Source organism: Mirounga angustirostris, unplaced genomic scaffold, assembly GCF_029215605.1.
Source record: "Mirounga angustirostris isolate CCGP_5_RB_7025 unplaced genomic scaffold, mMirAng1.0.hap1 SCAF_7, whole genome shotgun sequence".
NCBI classification, from domain to species: Eukaryota; Metazoa; Chordata; class Mammalia; order Carnivora; family Phocidae; genus Mirounga; species Mirounga angustirostris.
In genome coordinates, this window is record NW_026991715.1 from 150,922,746 (window position 1) to 150,945,259 (window position 22,514).

Below are 22,514 nucleotides of genomic sequence, written 5' to 3' on the forward strand. Positions count from 1 at the left end.
AGAGTGTGTGTTTCTTAAGGACCCTCTTTTCGGTCCATCATATGAAACCCCAGACTGTCTTAAAATGGTACTGATGTGTTTAACTGACTCCTCCTGGTGAGAAGCATTTGTAGTTAAGACATGCTGCACCCCTGTTCTTTCCTGTTGAGACAGAGCATAAAAAAGAAAGCAAAGAGAAGTCATTATATTAGAATCAGGGAAGTAGCCTTATGGTACCTTAAATAGCTTGATTAGAATCCTTTAAGCTGCTTCCAGGTGGGTTTTCCTTTTGTGCTCCTACAAAGTTAGAAAGACTGTTAGAAACAGCATTCCTGTTAACATGCCTGTCACAATAGTCTTGTCAGGTTTCAGTGGAAATGCACAGATTATTGGAGCGAGTGCTCTAAGAACACCCAGATGGGCCCCTCCTGCCCCGTTCTGGGTGGCTGATAATCAAAGCAAGGAGTGGGGCGAGGTGGGAGGCACCCATGGTTTGTCCAGGAAGTCCCGGAGATAATCTCTCTGAACATTCTGAGGGTCAAGCACAGCCTTCAGCACCTTCATACACAACATGGCCTTGGAGGGGATATTGGAATAACAAAAGGAGATTAGCAGCAAAATTAATGACATCTGAACACATTCTGGAATTTAATTCAGAGTAATGGATCCCTGTCGGTTCCCCAGTTGTGACAAACGTTCCCTGATGAAGTAGAACGTTAACAATGGGGGACACTGGGTGCATGGTATGTGGGAACTCTCTATACCATCTTCACAACTTTTCTGTAAATCTAAAATTATTCTAAAAGAAAGAGTTTACTCAAGAAAACAACCCCAGGAAGTTTCCATGGTATAGAAAATGCCACAGAGAACACCACACTGTTCAGGCTGTCACACAGGGAGATGGTGGGACTGTGTAAGACTGTCCAAAATCCTCTCCCAGGCATCAAATAAATAAAAACCTAATTACGGTTATAAATTATGCTGGCCCCTCCACTGAAACATCTAGCCTATCAAAAACCAGGAGCAACAAAACTCAGTGTTGTCCGCCATGATAAACACTGTCTATACAACATTGGGAACAAAAAATGGTGATATCCATAAACTCAGAAATGTAAATGGGCATTCACTAAATATTCAAGTTCAGTCTTGACAAAGCCACCTACTGGTTTAGTTATTAGGGTCTATAAATTTGATTGCACTTGAGAAGTAAGTAACCAATTTAGAACGCCCCTACAGTAGAATTTTGTTAAGGATCAATGGCCATGTAGATAGTGCTTTATCTCGAAGAGGTCCCTGCTCCTCCCCAGGCTTTATCTGTTCCATGAAGAACCATTTTACTGATAAGAAATGCCAGAAGACTAGTGTGTTCCTTCATTAGAAGAACCATTTTACTGATAAGAAATGCCAGAAGACTAGTGTGTTCCTTCATTGTTTATCACAAACTTACTATATATAAGGCAATATGACCACTGGGAATGCAGAGATTAATAAGAAGCCTCCTATCCCCGTGGAGCAATTAGTCCGGTGTGCAAAGGAGACAAAGAACATGACAAATCTCAGGACAGCAGAAGACCCAAGATGTGCTATTAGGTCACATTCACAGATGAGTTACCTTCGTGCCAAGAAAACACACCAGTGTCCACGTCATGAGCAATAGTACACCATTCTGATCTGAAATGAAACAATTCGGGCTGTAGACATGGGCTAAATCTCAGTTTTTCCTCATATTAGAAAAGACTGTAGTTGTCTTTTTCAGCATATTGTCAAAACAACAACAACAACAACAGCAACAACAACAACAAAACCAAGGCAAGTTGGTCGTCACAAAGCATGTTGAGTCCTTCGAATGAATGAAATGGTAAAACTTGCAGCCAGTTTTTCTCTTGGGTAATAGTGTTTATAATATGCATTTCACACTAAGGACTAGATTTAAAAATGACGATTTTGAAAATAATAAGAGCTAGAGGAGGCTGCACTTCATACATGAAACATTATTATGCTGTTTGGCTGTCTGAAGCCTGGGGTGATCATAATATCCTTTAAATGTTTGATGTGGGTTTTAAGAGCTTCTGGTAGAAGGCATCGATCCAACCAAGAAATTTTCATAATGAAGTTGCTCCCCAGCCTGGGATTTCTGATGCCGGCCAGTCAGATTATGGGCAAGAATGTCACCCACGTCAGCCACAGCTTCTCTCTTTCTTTTCTTTTCATCCTGGTGGTATTTTTTGCTGAACCTAAACCGATAATAATGATCTACTTACACAGCCTGTTCTGTATATCTGTCATATTAAAGTCGAGGCTGTTTGTTTATCATACTGTGATCTATAGCTTTCTATTAATTTAATTATACTAAAAGATCTTAAAAGCCTTAGGCTAAGTAACATGTCAATTAGAAATGAGTTTAACTTGAAATAAATATACATTTAATACTTGTAATTTATTGCTTTAAATACAAACAAAGCCCTCACTATGACACAATCTATTATTAATTGCTGCAATGTCCGCAGTCCAATTAAGTCAATCCATTTATATTTTCTTCAGAGAAAGTCAATGTTCATTTCTCATAGGAAGTACTGGATGCCTACATTTTTCCTTTCTCATAAACCGGTAATGCCGCAAAGGACTTTTGTGCGCAATGAGCTCAGTCCCAGGTGAAGGAAGAAGAGGAGGGTAGAGGGGGAGATAGATGGAGCCAGGAGCGAGGGCTCATAGCTCTCAAAAAAAGTAACACCCAGACCAATGTAGGGCTCATATAAGTGTTTTCAAATAAAATATGATTAGACTCTATTACGGACTAATTAACTGCCCTTTTACAAATGCTCTTAACTTGTAGTAAATGCGGTTCCGGTATATATCTCAAACTACAATACTAGTATGTTTTCAGTAATTACATGTGGCCTAGAAACAGCTCGACTGCTGGCTTTACTTCAGCATGCGTATGAAAAGTCACACATAAAAACGTCAGTCTCTGTGTTGAGAAAAGATAGTTAATGCCTGGGGTCACATTTTATGGTGAAAGTTATAAATCCCTGAGAAATAATATTTATAGTGGAAACCTTGACACAGTATTTTATGCACTCATGCTATCCACAAAAGAGAGAATTTAGGAGTTTAAAATTTTGAATGTGTGAAACTATAAACAAATATATTCAAAATCGCTTTCAATGTTTTCTATGTTATTCTGAGCACGCCCCTGCCCCAACACAGCAGAGAATTCTTCATCCCTTGTTTGTGATGTTCAAATGAAAATTGCCATCTAAGCGTGGTTTATTTATCTCACCTATTTGTCATGAAAGTGATTCTGCTTTTCTATCAAATAATCCAAATGTTAGCTATGCTTTGCAACGTGACGGGTACCAGGTTTCTCTAAAATCTCAGAGCTCAACAGAGCCTCTGTTCTGTGGGACGTAAATTGGAGTTTTAGTTTGTATATGAGAGGCATCCGAAGTACTCCTGCAGCAAATCACTGCAGTGTTCAGGAGCGCAGGCTCTGGGGTGTCCTAGTCCTTAATCAAGGACCCTAACATTCATCTGGAAATGATGCAGCCGTCCCTCTCATAGTGCGGCGCGAGGCATGGTGGAGACAGCCACGTGCGGTGCCACAACGAAAAGAAGCACTCAAGACGCCACAGATCTCATTAGTCTAAACAAGTATTCACATCTCACTGGTATTGGGAGACCCCAAAGGTGGTATATGCAGGTTTACCAGGTTACAGATGGGCTCAGATGTGCAGTTTTTGCAGGTCTTAATCTGAGGTTCGTGTTCAATTTACTGTCTCAGATCTAATTCGCGAAAGAAGAAAGAGTCCATCAGGGTATCCGGATGGAGGACAGCTCCTATCCTCCCCAGGTTAATGTTCCACCTGCTTAAGTATTAATTTAATATCTCCAACTACAACCTAGATGATAAACTCTTTTTTAAAAAAAATCCCCAAATTGGGAAAACATCTCAGAGTATGGACAAAACCTCAGTGATTTAAACCGAGATTCAATAAAAAGGCAGAAGCAACATTTTGTTTCCTGGGCTCTCAGAACCTGAACAGAAATATCTCGGATGTTCAAATTTTACCAGCGAGAAAAGGCTCAGGTCTTTCTGTCGGCATGTGATGATGCCTGGATTTTACAACTTAATGACATGTGCATTAACCCATTTCACATATCTGATTGATATATACATACGAAAAATTAGTCACTTCCACAAGGTTCTATATTACATGCTGATTATAAGATGAGTATTTTGATGGCAATATTTCATGCACATGAAATATCTGAATTTTAAATCTCAATGGAAAGATATTTCTTGCATTCATCATTGTGTTAGATTTTATTAGATTTTGTGTTTAATGTGCATGGAGGCGACTGTATTTCTCTCCTGAGGAGGAGAAAGAAGCTATCCTTATGCATGTGGACCGTGGACTAAACAGGATGGGTTCTCAGAATCCTCCTTCCATGGATTCTGCAGGAGAGCCTATCTGTGTGTCTGGTATTAGTTGTTTAACATAATGGATCTATAAAGAAATAGGTCAATTGCTTTGGAATGTGTGCTACTGTATGTATTTCATTATTGAGGAAGTTACCACTGAAAGGGAAAAAAAAATCCCAAAATGGGGTTTTAATATTGCTAGGACATAGATACACGGTAGGGAAAACCCAGTTGCTCATCTACTAATTATATACTTACTGAGAGTCTGCATTCTCTAAGTGTAGAAATATGGCCATGTTTATAAAAATTAGATTATATAAAATTTATACACAAAGTATAGGCAACGTGTATAAAATAGAATAAAATAATAAATTTCAAAACATTACATTTACATGTCTAATTAATTTTGAAGTGCTTCAATTTGGTTATTATTTTAATGAGGCTAGAAGTTTATTATTCAATAAACTCTTTTACTATTAGAACAACCGCTTGCCTAGAAACAAACGTTACAAGTGGAATAGTGTGGTTATAATGAGCCATTACCTGCATATTCACATTTATCCACACTGAGAGTTATACGTCCCCTTATAATACGCTTGAGAACCAACCCCAAGAAAGAACCACGTGACAGCTTCCTGTTCAACCCTCCCAAGAACACCGAGAATGTAGCTCATCCTTCCCAGGTACCCAACTGGGGAGAGAGATGATTAATTCAAAGCATGCTGGCCTTGGGATGGAACTGAGATTTGAATCTGATCTCTCTGACCACAAAGCCTGAATGTTAGCTACTGGGCTTGTCTGCCCCTACGTCTGAGTGGACATGGTCTTTAACCACTATGGCTACTGGCCCAAACATCAGGGCACACACAGACAGACAGACAGACAGACACACACACACACACACACACACCCCACACACACCCACATGCAGGCGCGCGCACGCACGGCAATCAACACTCACAATGTTTTCCTTTTTTTTCTGCTTTTGCTTCTAATGTTTAAAGTCCAGTCTTATGTTAAAAGGCTATAAATGTTTATCCAACTTGCCAAATCCAATCTTATCTAAATTGTGATTTTCAAATTCTGCCTTATAGTGAAAATCACAGGTGTTGTGTTATTTGGGTATAAAAACACACTCTTATAAAATGACCTGCAGTAATTTATGAAACTATTGTATCTGCCCATTGATAGTCTCTTTGAATTTGTTTATAAATCTCCCCCACCCCTCCAAATCCACATAATTACATATGCATCTAAGAACGCACATTTTATTTTTCTCTCTGTGAATTAGATATGGTACAGTGTGTATGAGATGAATGCAAACCTGGGCTAGTCTATATCAGAGAAATGGAATTGAGCAAGGAGACAGGGAAGTCAGGGAGCCTGACTGCACAATAAAATATTCACAAAGGAAAGCCCACAACCACAAATAATTGAATTAAGCAAGAGTGATGCCGATAGGGGCATTGCCTGTGGATTAATGGTCATCTGGGGGAGTTGATCGTCCAGGGTGACCATCAATCCCCCAGAAAATGCCCTACGCCAAGGTCATTGTGGCTGTAAGAACCCCCCCTTTTTTTTTTGCCATAGAGGTTTAAAAAATCCTTCATTTTATTTGATTTCAGGCATTATCATCCTTCCTTCAGGTGGCTGTGTGAGGGATGATTTTGAATGGTGATATTTCTGAATCATTGATCTCCAAGGCAACCACCAACCAAACACGTTTTTCTAGTGTGGAATGGTTTATCCAGGCTGAGTAATATTTCAGAGTTTTTTGAACCATGAAAATTTAGTAAAGGCTTAAATAAAATTTGTGCTTTGTCTTAGATCAAAACTCTCTTGCAAAAGACCTTATAAATCATATATTCTTAGTTTTCATCAGCATTCATAATGGAATAAAGATACAAATCACAATGATTAAGAAGACTGTGGAGGAAATTGATTTGGAATATGTGAATTTAGCTCTCATTTGCAGTAACACCAAAATTTATAGTATAAATGACATGATGAGATGTGGTCAATTAGGGACATAATTAAATCTGTCTATATTACCCCTCAAAAATACTTATGAATAAAAGTATGTAATGACTTTTTAAAATCCGAACTTTGTGTAATTGAATTTTTCTAAGTTATTACTTACCAAGACAAATGTATTATCTGTGAGCAACATGTGTGTTATTTATTCACTTGCAAACAAATAATGGGATAAAAAGAACATTATAAAAAAAAGTGAGGATGGGGGCGCCTGGGTGGCTCAGTCGTTAAGCTTCTGCCTTCGGCTAAGGTCATGATCTCAGGGTCCTGGGATCGAGCCCCACATCGGGCTCCCTGCTCCGCGGGAAGCCTGCTTCTCCCTCTCCCACTCCCCCTACTTGTGTTCCCTCTGTCGCTGTGTCTCTCTCTGTCAAATAAATAAATAAAATCTTTTTAAAAAAAAGTGAGGATAAAAAATAAATTGCTACTGGTAAAATTAGGTCAGAGTTTAGACTTTAACAGATGGGATTATATATATTTTTTATTTGGAATTTTCATTTGAATTATTGTGTTCTAAAACTTTATACGTCGGGTACACTTTATATGCCCTCTCCAATTCTCTTGGCCTCAGAAGTCCACTCAGCTCTCCTTGCTTTCCCAACTATGCCCATCAGCATGGGGCTGGTGGCCCCGACAGCACACTGAGCCTCTAGCTTGCCGTCTGGGTGACTGCCAAAGACACCAGATGAGGCCGCCCAGGAGTGTGGAAGAGTTAGCTCCCCATGGAGCAAACACCGAACAAGGGGATTCCTGAGGAAGAGGCAGCTAACTAGATCAAATCCTCTCCATTCCTCCCTCCAAGTTACTGGTCTGCTAACAGGCTGTTTTTGTCCAAGGTGTTGACCTGTACTCAGCATCTCCTGGTGTCCCCATCACTCCTTCCACGCCTCACTTCCCTCTGACCCCAATCACACATCCTGCTCACTACAATTCTTAGTCAAGCGGTGGTGCTCATGTCTCTTCCCTACGGATCCCAGGATGAGACAGTTTATATTCAATTATGAAAACTTAAAGCAACATGGTGCCAATGCCATCTACATGTGCCTAGTTTTGACGTATGGGCTATTGTTTTCCCATCAGTTGATACTTTATTTGTTCAGAGTTACTGATTTTCCTTATTCATACTCTATTTATATCCAGATATTAGGCAAAGCTCAAAATGTGTTTATTTGGCTGATTAAATTATAATTGACACAGTACGTGTTCAATTTATTGCTCTGTAATTTTTATCTCCATTAGTTTTCAATACCTTAGGTGATATGGGGCTGAATTCTTTCTGTCCATATTTATCTCTGCTCCTGTATTCTCTGGCTTCTATAGCTTTCTGGATAAAGCGGTGTTGTACAGACACTTCTAGTGGATTTTCTAATACCTTTCTCCTTCTCATACTTTAACAGAATCAGATTTAATTAATAATGGCACTATGTCTTGGCAGCATACACTCCATCCTGGACTTACTTGCAGGTGGAGGACCCAATGAGTTACCAGTGAAGTTGCTGGGGTGTTGGCTGGTGAACCTCCACTTTCCCCAGTGACCCTGACCTACACAGTCCAATCCTCCTCTACGTTCTGTGCCTCAGGAGCTGACATGTGGGGGAGTTCACCATCCATCAGTTTTTGGTGTTGGTCAATGGGGAGCTCAGGAAGATGAGAAAGACAGAGAAAGGGAGAGACAGAGAAACAGAGGCAGAGAGGGAGACTAGAATAGAGCCTAGTGAGATGGGACCTTTATTTCCCTGGCTCCACCCTTGAGCTGAAGGTCCCAGTTCTTGTCCAACAAACAACCCTTGCATTTACTCCTCTCTGTTTCCAAGACTCCATAATTCCCCGTTGGCCATTTTACTCTCAGGGAAGATCTAGATTAAAGACTGACAGATATGCCCATCCCTTAAAGATGTGGATGAGTAACTATGAAGACCTATCCAAGTCCAACAATATCATCTCTTCACATTTGGAAATCATTATTTCTTCTTATTTTATCACTCTTTTTTTAAGATGTCATTAAAAATCAAGCCATTTCATATGTTCATCACTTCAACTTTCATCTTCTAAACTGTGGTTACTCAGCATGTTTTCTAAAAAGCACACTGTTTTTCAAACTTCCCCTGGGGAGTAAAGACCATCTATTTCCGGGTGGAGTGATGCCTGATGTGTATTTCTCATATCCTTGTGGCCCTGGTGCTCAACCTTCAGAAGCTTATCTGATCATATCTGATTTAGGTTGCCCCTTTAAAGTTAATTTAAGGTATTACACTGTTTTGGTTTGTTTGTTTGTTTTTTAATGGAGCTTTCTTTGGCAGAACTCTGCCTGTTTCCATGAAGACTCTGCAAGTGTCCTGGTCTGTTGAGGTCACTTCAGGAGTCTTTAAAGGGAAAAGATGGGATGCTCTGCCCATTTCACAATAAGTTATTTTCTTCTGCTATTTTTAAAAGGCAAATTGGAGCTGGATAGTAGCATCATATTCAGGAATCTACACATAGGCTGAGAGTATTCAACTCATAAAATCTTCAACATGAGGGCAAGTTTGTAGAACATGGATAATACCACACAATGAGTAACAGTGAACACTCCCCCCCTCAAAGTTCACTAACTTTTTTGCCATATTAATCTAGATTTATCTACTGAAATATAATTTCACATTAAAAACTGATAATCAAAATTGGATATGCCCAAATTTCCATATATTCCCCATCTACAACCATCTTATTCTTTTCTTTGCACAATAATAAAAATACATATGTGAAATTAAAATCAGGAATGAGAACCCCAGGTTAAAGACAACAGGTGCTTCCACTTACCGGATATGGAAGAACAAAGCACTCTCATTTTGTCCTGTGTCTTCAGGAAGGTCCCTAAACAATGCCTACTACAGTTCTGTGGCCTGGATCATGTCATCTTTAAAAATCATAATAATTACGTAAAAACCAACATTGTTCTGATTCTTTGCTAGCATGCTCTACTGTATCAGTGTTAACAAAATACTGCTAATCTCTGAGCAATTTTCCTACTAGTACCCTTACATGAAATATGCTTATTTAATAGAACACCATCCAGGGTGTTCTAATTTATCACATTAGTTTCACATGCTAACAATTGTCAACTTGTACTAAAATATACTGTGGGAATATATTATGGAAGCATGTTTTGCAAGGATTTCAACATCCATGCCATTGAGTACACTCATTTCTTTTTTTAACTTGTAAAATAATAAGGCTATTGTAAACCTCCTCCATTTAACCATCTGTCTTGGCATAATCTTTAGCTGCCAAAGATCCTTTAAAGGATGAACAGCTACATGTTAAAGAATGGTGGAATCTTAGTTCCTTTTTTGCTTTCTTGGGAGCAATGGGCTAGTCACTTCTCTACTCACCCACGCTGCATCTTGTCAAAGAAAATGACAAGGAAAACAAAGCAAAGCAAACAGCAAGCAGACAATTGAAAAGTGGACGTTGTAAGGGAGGAGGGGTTGACACAGCTGTAGTATAAGGGGTGGCTATTCATGTGAGTATAAAAAGTTAAGCACTACAGAAATCTTTTGCAGAGCTCTTGGCGGGGTACTTACTGGGTATATGAGTTATTCTTTTAAACAAGCGATCTGGGAAGAAACTCGTCCTCTGGATCAGTGCATGCCATATCATGTGTAAAACCATGTTAAGCAATTGTGGTGCAAGACCGAGTTAACACAGAAGCTGTCCCTGAGGGAGAACACGCCTTTGGCCCAGATGTGCATTCAGTCTTTGGCCAACAGAGTTGCAGAAAGGTCCTCTTCCAACACCAAGGTCAGGACTCTGTCTACTTTCTCAGACTGTAGGGGGCTGTTCACGCTGAGGCTGTGTCTGAACGTGGACCAGGTCACCAAACTGGGTTTACCCATCCCCACTGAGTCCACGCTTGCAGCCAATCTCCTCCCACTGACTGGATCCCCTCTCCATTCTATCCTCCACCACCACCCCTATATGGCCTCCTTTATGCACTTAATTATTTATACATTCACCCAACCTCTTATCAATGGCTTTATAAGCCCCCACTGAGCGCCCCCCACATTCCAGGTGAAGGGGCTACCAGGAAGGTCTGAGCTCTGGTGAGCCTTACATTCTAGGGGAGGAGGAAGAAAGCAAGGCAATAAAAACACATCAGTCTGAAGGGAAAGGAGCAAATATCACCATGAAGATGGTTGGCAGAGGGTGGCATGCAGACAGTGACGGGCTGGTTTCCACAGATCAGGAGCCATGAAACGCCCTTGGAGAAAGTACATTGTGACCTGAGATGTAGGTACAGAGAGGGATGGGGGAAAAGGGGCTCAGTCCACAAGCTAGGGTGTGCCTCCTGTGTCCCTGGGAAGAAGACCCAGTCCCTGGGCAACAGGGGCACAATGTGCTGTCGTGGCTCAAGGCCGGAACCAGGTCATGAGCGGTTTCTGTTCTGGGAAGATCATGCGTGGAGGGAAAAGGGAAGCCATTTGGGGGGGGTTCAAGCAGGGGAATGACAATGTGAGTTGTGCTGCAAAGCAATTGTTCAGTTCCTGCAGAGGAGGATGAAGGGGACCAATCATGAAGACACCTCTTAGGAGACTTTTGCTGCCACATGAACTGAAACGTGGTCTGCACTTCCTACAAAGTGTTAGCAAACCTTTCTCAACTATCACTCATGAACTTGGAGAAAATGAATGAAAACTGGGCAATGGAGCCTGGCAATTTTTATTTGATTTTCTTTGTAAAAACATGATAGAAAATATATTTTCAAACTTTTATTGTGTTTTAGTAGCTGGCAAAAATTAAAAAATGAAAACAAAACAAAACAAAACTTTTCTGCATTACTTTCTACTTTATTTTAGAAGATAATTTGAATTTGGGGCAAAAAAACCCAAAACATGTGTGCCTAAAAATCTCTCCTTGAGGAGAGCTGGAAGACATGAGAAATAACCATGAGCACCCCAGAGAGAGGATGTCTTGCCAGGTCCTTGCCTTCCTACACCCTGGCAAAAATCTATTCTGATTCTTCAGATGTTTAGTTGATTGTTCAAGTCACATGATGTTCTTTTTTGGCTCTTCTCCATTCTCGTGCGTTTGTGTTACAAGTGACATGGAAACCCAGAGCTTTCTCAGGGGGTCACCCTTGTGATTTTCACGGTGTGGTTATGAAAGTGTTGGTGGGGCTGGTGGTAACATTTCCTACACTGACTTCAGAGCTCATGTATATTTTCTGAGGGAAACTCCTGCTCTTACCTTGTGAAGAGTGTACCTATACCAACAAGAAAATACAGATCTTAACATACATAGATAGCCTACAATGCCATTTCTTTCTCGAATGCACTAAAATTCTTGTCTTGAGCTAATCTTCTTCCTTGAATGAATTGGCAAACAGACAGAAGTAACATTAACTCAGGACCAAATGTCCAACAGATATATCCATGTGGATACATCTGTGAACTCACATTGCAATTAAGATTCAGAAAAGAGGGCGCCTGGGTGGCTCAGTCGGTTAAGCGACTGCCTTCGGCTCAGGTCATGATCCTGGAGTCCTGGGATCAAGTCCCGCATCGGGGTCCCTGCTCAGCAGGGAGTCTGCTTCTCCCTCTGACCCTCCTCCCTCTCATGCTCTCTGTCTCTCATTCTTTCTCTTGCAAATAAATAAAATCTTAAAAAAAAAAGATTCAGAAAAGAGATAAACATTCCACTTATATTTGAGAATACTGTGGCATAACCACTATGTTTACATTTTCAAGTAATTTTTTTTTTTTAAACAAATTTAGCCAAGACTCTGCATCTACTTGAGCAAAAAAATCTTGCTTTTAAACTCATCTATTTTCATTGGGCTTAATAAAGAAAAAAAGATCTGGCTTTGTCTGCAAAGGAGCTATCTGCCAATTCTGTGGCTGACATTTTTTTAAAACAATAAGAAAAAAGATAATTCAGGACAGAACTACTTCACTTTGTACTACAAAGTCTTTAGTCTATGCTATGTTTTTTTTTGGTTCACGTTTGGTTCTTTTGTTTATTTAATCCTTAATTATTTGCACTAGTTTCTTAACCGTCCAACCATCATGGACTTGTCCTTATGTTGATACTTCCTGCCAACTGTTTCACACATGGAGAGTATTATTAGGAATGATACTCTAAATTTAATGCACAGCTACAACTGTTTTGCTTTCATTATGTGTGGTAATATCCATAAATAGATGCTTCATTGTTGGCACTTACTGGTTTACTCTCCCCATGTGCATTGCCTAATTATGGCTCTCACTTGAATAATTTGGCAAATGCTTGTATAGCATCTTCAATTAAAAATAAATAAGGTAGAAGAATGTTCTTTCTGTACTCTACAGCTTTAAAAAAAATGAATGTTATCCTTTAGATCTATTAAAGGAACTGTTCCAAATCTTCTCCTTCCAACATAATTTTTCTTAGGGCAAATTAAAAATGTGTGGTATCTGATCCAAATAAATGTTATGCCTTTCAACCCCCACACTTCCTATTGCATAAACTTCCCCAAACAATCGTTCCGCACAGTCTTACTAAGCACGCAGACCCAGATAACCCCACTTCTGTTCCTGGGCTGCACCTTGCAGGGCTGAGCAGGGGTCACTCGTGGTGTCTTCAGACCCCTCAGTTGGGAGCACAGGTCCCCTGACTTATGACCCCTCATGGGCCCAGTTGTCTGGGGCTTGAGAATAGATGGAAACTAACCCAACTCTTTTCTAAGATGACATTTGAAAACACGATCCCGTATGCCCACCGTGTCTCAGTCCATTTGGTGATACGCTCCAGAGCGGCGATATCGAGGTCATCTTCAATGTTAATTAGAAATGTACTTCATGAAGTATTATTATTTTTGATAGACTCAGGGTTTTACTGATGTTTGGCTTTAATAGAAGGGCAATAAAAGGGCTATGGTCCTAAAACTTTAAAATGTTACATCGTATGGAAGCTTTGAACATTAATAAGCAATAGAATCTAAGTGTCCTAAATTCTGCAGTCAGAAAAATAAAATGAGCGATGGTGTTTTTTATTTTACCTGAAAACAAAGCAAAACAAAACATATGAGAAAGTGGGAGAGAGTAGAATGTAAAAAGAGTTCTATCCTTTTCTCTGTGAAATGAAATATTCTGGGCACATATAACCTTTTGTTCATTTTTATAATCGTGTCTCTCATGTTGCACTGGGAGTGCTGGTGTTAACGATAGAAAGATCAAAAGGTTCTTGGAATCTGACTCATAGGAGCCAGAGAGCCCATCCACACGTAACATTTCCGTAATTCCCCCCACAGCACTGTACTCCTCAGAAAAGCAGCTTTTACCACCTGGCTGAAGTCAAAAGTTCAAGGTGATTAATTCACTTACTACGTGGAGAATTGATCTGCATTTTGGCGTGTCCTATTGTGAAGGAGCAGAGGTCTTATGATCACAACAGGCCAGGACCTGCGGAGGCAGGCCTAGAATATCGATCCACCCCACGGGCGAGTTCACTTGCCGCGCACTCAAAGGGTTGCGGGGCCAAAGTCCCAGGAACCTGGCCTCTCAGGGCACAGGGAGGGATGCACAGAGTTTCCTGGATTATGTGCAGGACGCAGAATTCCAGAAATCACATTTCTGCAGAACCATCAACTTAAAAACCAGTTTCACTTTATCAAAGTAAGTAAATTTGGGCCTATGAAACTATGGCCCAAGGAATGCAACAGAGAAGCAAGTATCGGAGGAGGTGAAGCAATCAAGTCGAATTTCGTTATGCTGTCTTTAAAAGTCATTTTTTTCTTTGTTACTGATTTGTGAGATTATGGTTTGTCTCAACACTTTAATTCAAGGTAAAAGATGCCCTCAGTCACGGATGCTGACTTCTCAGCTGCCATATGAAAGATGCACGCCTTGCGCAACACGATGGTGAGGAATGTCTTCCGAGTGTGCTTTTCAACAGAGTCACTGATTCTAGTTTCTAAACTCAAGGTAAATCAAATTTTAAGCTAGATGGTTCTAAGCAAAACTTCAAAGTACTTTTTAAATCGAGAGGTTTCAGAAGCACATTAACGAGACAGTGTGGCGTTTAGGTCTGAGTGGGGAAGACCTAGATGCTGGAGCCATCTGCCCTCAGATTTGCTCCTGGGTTTAAAGACCTAGAAATAAAACACGTGGCTTGTTTAGGGCTAGCTGCATAGAGCGGACACTTAAATATGTACTAGTTACTTCTGGTAGTGACACCAGTGTGCCTAAATGCTATGTCCTCTCTCTTTTGGACTTATTCTTATTCAAGAATCCAAGAGGAAGCCCATTAGTAAAAATCAGAGCTGACATGCGTTGAACATCTGTGTGTCAGGCAATGGCCCAAACACTTCAGATATATTATTTCAAATTAATTCTCACACCAAACAGATGAAGTAATTACTACCTTTATTACCAATTTGGAGGTTAGAAAATTGAGTGGGGAGCCCGATTATCTTGCACAGAAAATATGCATCAGAGACAGGGATTGAAGGCAAGCAAATGGGCTCCAGAATTTGCATTCTTTGTAACTACATTACCCTATGACATTCAGAAAATCATCTAAGGCTGAATTAGATTTTTAAAATTAAATTTTAAATAGATAATGTATTGGCTTGATTTTTTTAAAACAATGTATGATATTTATTAGTATGTTATTATTATTTTTAAATACCATTTGTTAGTGTAACATTTGATATAAAACATTAATGTTTACCTTGTACGAACTTTCAAAAATGAAGACCAGGATATCCTTCTTATGATTAATTACAGGACATTTTCAAACAAGTAAATCGTGAAATCTGTTATTCTGATAATAATAGCATAGATCTTCAGCTTCATCCTCACAAACACAGAAATTAAATTTTGTACTGGCCAAGGAAGGTAACTATGAAGCAATGATTTTATTTCTATTTATGGATCAGAGAATAAAAAAGGGGCTGGGATATACAGAAGGCATCTGTCCAGTCCTTGCAAGAGCAGGGAACCAGCCATGACTGTGTTAGCAGGTGTCCTGTACCCCCCCTCACACCAGCTATACCCATGCCCACTGGGGCTCAGAAGGGAGGGTGGGTAGAGTCTAGCTGACCAGCTTGCCCTATTATGCTGCAATAAGGGATTTAATACACTTGATGAATGTAAATGAAACACAGTTTTTAGATAAAAAAATTAATTATAATACACATGTGTCACTATGGAGAAAGAGAATTGGAAAGAAAGAGGAGGAGAGGGAAGGGGAGGAAAATGGAGGAGGGAAAGGAGAAGAAGGAGAAACTGAAGGAAGAGGAGGGGAAGGAAGGAGAAGAAGGAGAAGAAGGGGGGAGGGAGAAGAAGAGGAGGAGAAGGAGGAGGAAGAGAAGAAGAAGAAGGAGAATCAGAAGGAGAAGAAAAAGAAGGAAGAGCAGAAGAAAAAGAAGGAGAAGGTGAAGAAAAAAGAAGGAGATGGAAGAAAAGAAAAAGAAGGATAAGGAGGAGAAGGAGAAGGGAGGAGGAAGGGGGAGGAGGCAGGCAGAGAACTGATGCTCTTCTATGTTCTGTTGGCTGTACACCTTGCTCTTGACTGTGGCTTGTCAGGTGCTTGGGCGCCGGTGACGAGAGCCTCCTGTCGCTCTCCGCCAGTTCACGGAGTCCAGCACTGACAATTTAAGGAACCTGAGGGAATATTCTTTCCCATCCCAAAAACAACATTCAGAGTTTTCTTTCTGTGAATGTTTTCGTGAATGAATTTGGAACGCTTTTGTTTTAAGGAATAGAATGAACCGTATTGTGTGCACAGTGAACAATGACTCATTATTTTCCTCTTGAATCTCGACTTCTTCCTTGGCTGAGACTGACCACATTTCACTCTTACCTAGAAATTCCATTTCTTAGTCTCTGAATTTTGACACACCTGCCTTTTTCCCATCTTCAGGATGAGCAATTCCCTGTACCTCCCCGGACGTTGGTTTCTGTAGGTCTTTAGATTTGCTTGCCCTTGTTGTGAAAGAGAACATCACTATAAAAGTTTGTTTGTGGATACGATTTCAAAAATAGCACTCATGTAATGTCCCCATCAAGCTTATTAAAACAACATAAACCAAAATAATAAGCAGCAGGAAAAAAAAAAAGAGAGAGAGAGAGAGTAGAAGCCTTGTCATCTCTAGTAGTGAGCAGGCACCATGTGGCGCTCTGGCTCAGGTGTTCACAAGACCCAGAGACTAAGTGGAAAAAAAAATCTGCTCAGGGATTTTTATAGAAAAACTTACGTCTTTTGGATTTCCAGATGGCTTCTTTTTTTCTGATATAAATCACAGTTTATTTAGGAATAATTTGGGGGATAATGTTGCACTTCGGTGTGTTCTAATCTAGGTAGCTCTTTTATCTAGAACCTAGATATGACACACATATTAGTCATTGTAACTCTAAGAAAGTAATAAAATGGAGACCATGATTGGGGTTTTTATAGAACCCCCATATAATATATTTAATTTCAAGTCTTGAAGTTCCTGAAAAAATCCTCAAGTTGTACTTTTTGAGATGTGATCGCTTAACTATCACTTCAGAGACAGATTTGAGTTAGCATTTTAGTTTAGCATTAATTGTCTATATCAATGGGTCTCAATACAGGCAACTTTGACCCCCACCCTGGAGACATCTGACTATGTTTGGAGACATTTTTGTTTGTCACGACTGAGGGAGTATTACTGGCATCTTTTGGGTAGAGGCCGAGATGCTGCTTAACATCATACAATAAATAAGACAATGTCCTCAAAAACAATTACTTGGCCCAAGGTGTTAATAGTACCAAAGCTGAGACACCCTGGATTAGGGTCTTCAGTTCCTCTGCATTTTGCTCTCTGATGCTCCAACTGTTAATGCTCTAGTGTTTATGTGGCATCCTTCAGAGATGTGTCTGATTTATTTTTTTTTTAGTTTTATTTTATTTAAATTCAATTAATTAACATTTAGTGTATTATTAGTTTCAGAGGTGGAATTCAGGGATTCATGAGTTGCATATAATATCCAGTGCTCATTACATCATGCTCCCTCCTTAATGCCCATCACCCAGTTACCCCATCCCCCTCACCTCCCCTCAAGCAGCCCTCAGTTTTTTTCTTTCATCAGTTTTCCCTCCCTTCCCATATGATCCTCTGCACTATTTCTCATTTTCCACATATGAAAGAAACCACAGGATAATTGTCTTTCTCTGATTGACTTAATTCGCTCAGCCTAATACCCTCTAGTTCCATCCACCTCATTGCAAATGGTAAGTATTTATTCTTTCTGATGGGTGAGTAATATTCCATTGTATATATGTACAACATCTTCTTTATATATTCATCTGTCAATGGACATTTCGGCTCTTTCCATAGTTTGGCTATTGTGAACATCGCTATTATGAACATTAGGGTGCAAGTGCCCCTTTGGATCACTACATTGTATCCTTTGGGTAAATACCTAGTAGTGAAATTATACTCTAGGGTAGCTCTATTTTCAATTTTTGAGGATCCTCCATACTGCTTTCCAGAGTGGCTGTGGCAGCTTGCATTCCTACCAGTGTAAGAGGGTTCCCTTTTCTCCACATCCTAGCTAATCTGGATTCTTCCTCCAAATTATAGAAATGAAATGAGCAGCAGAGGATTCGCTCTAAAAAGGCCTTAGATTGCTTCAATGGGTCAACCCTAAGCAGGAGGTCTGTGTTTGTGCCCCAGATGTGTTCCTCCAGAAGAACTGAAGGACAAGCTGTGCCTCCCATTACCTGACAAATACCTCCCATTTCCTGCACATACCATCCACCTCCTGACATACTTCCTGCTGCCACTGTTGGGGCACATCTGGTAAACCATGATGGCAGAGAGGTGATGCTCAGGACATTCAGCTGATCCTGGGCTCCTCATGTAATAGCCCACAGATCTGTGGATATGATGGATTGCACTCCAAAGTCTCTGATCCCATTCTTACATTTATAAGAATTGCCTTCAGATTCTCCCACATTTTCCTAAAATAAAGCAGCCTCCACAGGCTAGCCCAAACTGAGTTTCTTGGGAGTGTTCTCTATGCTTCAGTTCTTGGAGTATCTTTTTGACCACACAGAGGCAATTTTAAATGAATTATGTCTTGACTCTGACTATTCTACACTGGGTTACATTTAGGAAAACTGTTCTCATGATATTCATTTTGAAAAAGTATCTTCTTTGAAATTTTATCCCTCCTCAGAGAGATTTATATGTTCTTGGCCTTCATGACTGAGATTCCCTGGTGAGCCCTTCTGAGCTTTATATTCAGAGATTATTATATTTGCCACATTTACTTTAAATGATGAATTTTTATGTTTATATTTCCAAAAGCCTTAAGGCAATAGAAAGACCTTACAGAAATGAAATAAAGAAAAATACAGAAGGAAATAAAGGTCTTGATGTACTCAATAATCACTAACCTTCATTTTAGGATCTGGTCAAAATTACAGGTTTGGAAAGTCTTTCGGTAAATATAAACTAGGTGTCCGATGGATCACCCTGTGTGATGTCGGTTTCTGCGGCACATAAACAAATGATACTGGGGCTCTACTACACAGACTGACTTGTTTGAGGAAGGGCAGAATTGGAGAAGATGAAAAGTTCTGTCGTCCACAGCAGTGGCTCAAGCGTGAGCAGTCCCCCAGCTCACGGCTGGCTTCTTCGTCTTGTCCTGTTTGGGAGCAGAAACTACATGGCCACTCCTGCTTGGGCAGCTCCCTATACTATTACATTGATCATCTCACATTGTGAATTTTAGGGTAAAAGTTTTCTGTTTGGGTTCACAGTACTGTAGAAAAGGACCATACGTTTTGTGAATTTTGCCTCAATTTTTAAAATTTCAATGCATAGAGTTAGGCAAAGTGTCTCATACTTGGCTGTTGCTAGTATAGATGGGTTAGAGAGTGTAGATATAGATAGTGCAGATGATGTCAGTGTAGCTAATTTGAAGGTGAGCTTGGCAATATATTCTAAAAATAAAAACCCACGTAACCTAGGATGCAGAGCTCCACGTATGGCTGCCTGTCCCAGGGCCACACTGCACAGGAGAGGAAGAGTCATGCAGGAGAGTGTTCTAGAAGGAAGACCTGATGCGCCGGCTCATGGGAGCCCAGGTGTTGTCTCTGGTTCATCCATTTATCCCAACTCTCATTGCCAATCCATCAGCAAGTCCTTCAAGACCCGTAGTTAAACAAAAAGAAACTAACGCAAAGAAACCTGAAAAATACTATGTAGCAGCTAAAAAAACTTTTCTAAAAGAAAGAGATGCAACTGTGTGAGCCGGGATGAAAACGTCCCCATGATAACCACTCAAATCAGGAAAGGGAGTAGCCAATGGTTTTGTAAATGATAATCATGGAGTTAAAAAGAAGTCTATGGGGCGCCTGGGTGGCTCAGTTGGTTAAGCGACTGCCTTCGGCTCAGGTCATGATCCTGGAGTCCCGGGATCGAGTCCCACATCGGGCTCCCTGCTCAGCAGGGAGTCTGCTTCTCCCTCTGACCCTCCCCCCCTCTCATGTTCTCTCTATCTCATTCTCTCTCGCAAATAAATAAATAAAATTAAAAAAAATCTATGTCCTTTCATCAGTACATCAATTTGTGTATAAATGTATAAGAAGAGTCTGGAAAGCAGCTTTCAAACCCAATTAGAGTGGTTTCTCCTGACAATAATGCCAAGGTGTGATCGGGCGCCTATCTGAGGAGACAGATATAAGCAGAGACCTGGATGATGAGGAGCATGATGCTGCAAAACTTGAGGAATGGCTTTCCAGGTGGAGGAAACAGCAAGCATAAAGGGCATGGGAAACAAGAGAAAAAGACGGTAAATCGGGGAGGCCCATTTGCAGTTCAGCCAGTGGGTGGGAGGGAGGGGGCTGAGGGGCCACGGGTTGTCTCGAGAGTTCCCAGTCCAGTGACCCTGGTGGGGATCTGTTAGACATCCTGAAGCCTACGATTAAGACACGAGATTTCTATTTTGAGGAGAGCATTCTAAAGGTAGGAGCAGGGCAAGTGGACTCTTAGCCAACTCTGGTGGGAGGTTGGGGTTGGTGGCTTGTATGAGGGCTCGGTGGGAAAGAGAGCAGAGATAACACAGAGGACATCCCGAGGGGCTTGAATGGGAAAGGCGAGGGACACCGGTGAACACAAAAATCCAGGGTATTTGAGCAAAGGAAAGTGCCATTCACGGAGGGTGGGGGGTTGATGGAGAAAGCCAGCCTGTACACTGGGGTCTTCCTGGGACTGTGAGTTTTAGCTTCTAAATACATTGCTAGATACCTACCCCTGGAGCTAGTGAGAACAGCTGATCCCAGAAGAATGCATCTCGGCTTTAGCAATTAGAAATAAAGTTTAAAATTTTGGAAATAAAGTAAGATCCATCACCCAATTGGGTAATTGGTTAATTGGGTGATGGGGTTTAAGGTGGGCTGCGTCTGAAACTAATGATGTTCTATACCTTGGCTAATTGAATCTAAATAAAAACAATAAAGTAAGATCCAACACTAAAACTGTCAGCTGAATAATAAGATATATGTGGTGTTGTATTTATTTCTTTGTTTTCCTGGTGTCATCATTTGGACCTCCCAGCATACTTAATATATCTTGGCTATCTATGACTAATGATTGTATCCTCTTTGCAGAGGTCATTAGTCATTCATATATATTTGAACACCTTAAACCATGGTGTTTTTAAAAGATATGACGGGGAAGCAATGGTGAGCACTGAACAAAGAGCTCCCTCCTGGACGCTCAGTGAATCTCAAACAATGCTATTAATGAATCAATGGGTCCTTCTGGGGGAACAAAAGTACTAGTAGACAAATTGGATACAGAAAACAAGGTAAATAATGTTTTAATTATTTGCAGGGGTTACTGTGGATCTGTGCCAGAACCAAACTTGTAATAATACTTCTTGTAAAATAAGCCCAATATTTCATTTGGATTTAATCATAATTGTATATGGATGGTGATTAGCCAAAGAGCAATAAAGTTAAATTAAGCACAATGATTATCAATATTATTAAAGGCAGAAAAAAATATTAAATGCTTACCAAAGAAAAACAAAAAATTCTTAAAGTGTAGAGATGTATTTCTGATACCTTTGCTATGGGAGTCTTTATCTTGGAAAATTTCTCATTTTATCTGGAACTCATCTCCACACTCTTTACTAGAGCAACAGGCCAACATTTTGCGAGAAGGATTTAAAATTCTAAAAGCACAGAGCTTCATGTTTTTATGTTGATTTCTGATCTTTTTTTTTAAAATTTGACATCCTATTCATGGCTTTTAGAAGGGACTGTGCATGAATACAGTAGAAGATATATATATATATATATATATATATATATATATTTTTTTTTTAAGAGAGAGACTGAGGAGGGCCAGAGGGAGGGGGAGAGAGAGAATCTTAAGCAGGCTCCATGCCCAGGGTGGAGCCTGACATGGGACTCAGAGATCATGATCTGAGCTGAAATCAAGAGTCGGATGCTTAACCGACTGAGCCACCCAGGCACCCCCAGTAGATAATTTATCCAGGAGTTTACCCATTAAAAGAATCCAAAAAGTATAATTACTCTGAAATAATAGTTATCCATCTAGCAAAATCAATGCGATGGTGAAGATTGAATAAAGATATCCCTTGGTGTGAATTATTCATGACCGTGAGATCTGCAGGACTCTGAGGGAAAGCTGGTGGCCAGTCTATGCCACTGGAAACAGACTGAGTGTTGGGGACGGCAATGCGTGTGTCTAAAACATCTCTGTCAGAGCCATTTCTTGTAAAATTCACATAATTTAATAGAACAAGGGTCATTTGTTTCAGAGCAGAAGACACTCCAAAAGAAAGGGAAATTAGGAGGAAAAGTCCTGCCGAGAGTGACCTGGGCTCTGATGTACCATCCCAGGGGCTCATTTGCCCACACCAACCTCTCCTTTCCTTTCTTGGGATGCTCGGTCAAGAAATCCTAATAATGCATGCATTGGACATGCCCATCTTCAGACTTTTTTTTTAAAGGATTTCTTTTTTAAGAAAATAAGCATGAGTAGGTGTTGGAATCATAAAATCCGTGTGAAAATTGCCATGTTAGTTTATAGAATGTATGCATTTCCTTTCTA

General features: G+C 40.3%; 1 long non-coding RNA gene across 1 annotated transcript; it reads right to left on the minus strand.

Annotated features, from left to right (window-relative positions):
- Window positions 1-238: 238 nt before the first annotated feature.
- LOC129046207 (uncharacterized) lies at window positions 239-10,060 on the minus strand. The gene is made up of 3 exons (XR_008507087.1): window positions 10,000-10,060; window positions 1,592-1,650; window positions 239-276 (listed from the first exon to the last, which is right to left on the minus strand). It is a non-coding gene; the product is annotated as an uncharacterized LOC129046207 (long non-coding RNA).
- Between the last annotated feature and the right edge of the window lie 12,454 nt (window positions 10,061-22,514).